Source organism: Charadrius vociferus, unplaced genomic scaffold (genome assembly GCF_000708025.1).
Source record: "Charadrius vociferus isolate BGI_N301 unplaced genomic scaffold, ASM70802v2 scaffold54, whole genome shotgun sequence".
In the NCBI taxonomy this organism is placed as follows: Eukaryota; Metazoa; Chordata; class Aves; order Charadriiformes; family Charadriidae; genus Charadrius; species Charadrius vociferus.
Window position 1 is genome coordinate 2,731,845 of NW_009648350.1, and position 2,709 is coordinate 2,734,553.

The following is a 2,709-nucleotide window of genomic DNA, read 5'->3' on the forward strand; positions in this document are numbered from 1 at the left end:
GAGAAGAGCCACGGCGCCCTGCACCCCCCCCCCCCTCGCTGCGTCCCCCCCCCCCAGTATGCCCGCAGCCCCTGAGCTGAACCCCCCCAGCCTGCTCGGCCCGTCGCAATGGGGTGGAAGGAAGGGGGGGATGCTGGGGGGACTGGACAGGGTTGGGGCTGGAGGGGGGGGTTTCACAGAGAGAGCTTCTGCCCATGAAGCCCCTCGGGCTCCCCTCCCAGAGGGGAGGGGGTTGTGGGGGGGTGTGCTTGTTTTTCAGGGATGTAGAGACCCGGGATGGTGACACTGGGGAGTTGAGACCCAAAATGTTGAGAGCCAGAGTTTTGGAGCCCAGGGATGGTGAGCCCCGGGGTGCCGGGATCCAGGATTTGGGAGACCTGGGATGTAGGAGACCCAGGATGTTGAGACCCAGGATGCGGGAGACCCAGAATTTTGGAAACAGGCGTGTCAGAGACTTAGGATGTCAAACACGCGGGATGTTGGAGACCTGGGGTGTTGAGACCCAGAATTTTGGAGACCTGGGATGTCAGAGACCTAGAATATGGAAAGGTGGGATGCTGACCCTGGGATGTTGGAGGTGAGGGATGTGGAAACCAGAGATTCTGGAGATCTGGGATGCAAAGACGAGGGATTCTGGACATGATGTGGGGAGCTGAGATGTAGGAGACCTGGGATGTGGGATAACCAGGATAGGGAGACTCAGGATGTGAAGAACGGGGATGTTCACCCCAGAGTGCTGACCCCCGGGTGTTGGAGACCTGAGATGTGGAGACCAGAGGTTCTGGAGATCTGGGATGCAAAGACGAGGGATTTTGGACATGATGTGGAGAGCTGAGATGTAGGAGACCTGGGATGTGGGATATCCAGGATAGGGAGAGACTCGGGATGTGGATGTGGAGACCGGGGATGTTCACCCCAGGGTGCTCACCCCAGGATGTGAAGTTTGGGGATGTGGAGCTGACCCCAGGCTGCTGAGCAGGGCTCAGTGGCCCTCCTGCTGGCCACGTTGGCCCCAGGCAACCCCATCCGGGTGCTCTGGTCCAGCACTGCCAGAGCAGGGACACGGTGCTCGCGGTGTGGTTCCCATCCGGCACGGCGCAGGCACAGGGCACTGGTGCCACCGGCGGTCCCAGGGGACAGACAGAGAGCACGGGGACAGGTTTCTTTCACCACTTTTTATTCCAGCTGATTCTATTGGTTCCTTCACATTTATTCAAGGCACTCGGTGACCGGGCGAGTACAAAATAGGCAATAAAAATGGGGCTGTGAGCGGGGGTGGGTGTGAGGGTGCGAGGGGCGATGGCGGCGGCTTCTCCTCCTCTTCCCTGCCGCCTACTTCTTGGCCGGCTCCTTGGCTTGGCTCTCCACGGTGACGGGGATGGTGATTTCGGCAGACTGGATGGCCGGTTTGGGCAGGGGGGCCTCCACCGTGAGCATGCCGTCGGGGGACAGCGAGGACCGCACGGCCGTGGCTTCCACGCCTGGAGGGAGGCTGTGGGGGGAGGGGATGGTGACACTGGGGAGTTGAGACCCAAAATGTTGAGAGCCAGAGTTTTGGAGCCCAGGGATGGTGAGCCCCGGGGTGCCGGGATCCAGGATTTGGGAGACCTGGGATGTAGGAGACCCAGGATGTTGAGACCCAGGATGCGGGAGACCCAGAATTTTGGAAACAGGCGTGTCAGAGACTTAGGATGTCAAACACGCGGGATGTTGGAGACCTGGGGTGTTGAGACCCAGAATTTTGGAGACCTGGGATGTCAGAGACCTAGAATATGGAAAGGTGGGATGCTGACCCTGGGATGTTGGAGGTGAGGGATGTGGAAACCAGAGATTCTGGAGATCTGGGATGCAAAGACGAGGGATTCTGGACATGATGTGGGGAGCTGAGATGTAGGAGACCTGGGATGTGGGATAACCAGGATAGGGAGACTCAGGATGTGAAGAACGGGGATGTTCACCCCAGAGTGCTGACCCCGGGGTGTTGGAGACCTGAGATGTGGAGACCAGAGGTTCTGGAGATCTGGGATGCAAAGACGAGGGATTTTGGACATGATGTGGAGAGCTGAGATGTAGGAGACCTGGGATGTGGGATATCCAGGATAGGGAGAGACTCGGGATGTGGATGTGGGGACCGGGGATGTTCACCCCAGGGTGCTGACCCCAGGATGTGAAGTTTGGGGATGTGGAGCTGACCCCAGGCTGCTGAGCAGGGCTCAGTGGCCCTCCTGCTGGCCACGTTGGCCCCAGGCAACCCCATCCGGGTGCTCTGGTCCAGCACTGCCAGAGCAGGGACACGGTGCTCGCGGTGTGGTTCCCATCCGGCACGGCGCAGGCACAGGGCACTGGTGCCACCGGCGGTCCCAGGGGACAGACAGAGAGCACGGGGACAGGTTTCTTTCACCACTTTTTATTCCAGCTGATTCTATTGGTTCCTTCACATTTATTCAAGGCACTCGGTGACCGGGCGAGTACAAAATAGACAATAAAAATGCAGCTGTGAGCGGGGGCGGGTGTGAGGGTGCGAGGGGCGATGGCGGCGGCTTCTCCTCCTCTTCCCTGCCGCCTACTTCTTGGCCGGCTCCTTGGCTTGGCTCTCCACGGTGACGGGGATGGTGATTTCGGCAGACTGGATGGCCGGTTTGGGCAGGGGGGCCTCCACCGTGAGCATGCCGTCGGGGGACAGCGAGGACCGCACGGCCGTGGCTTCCA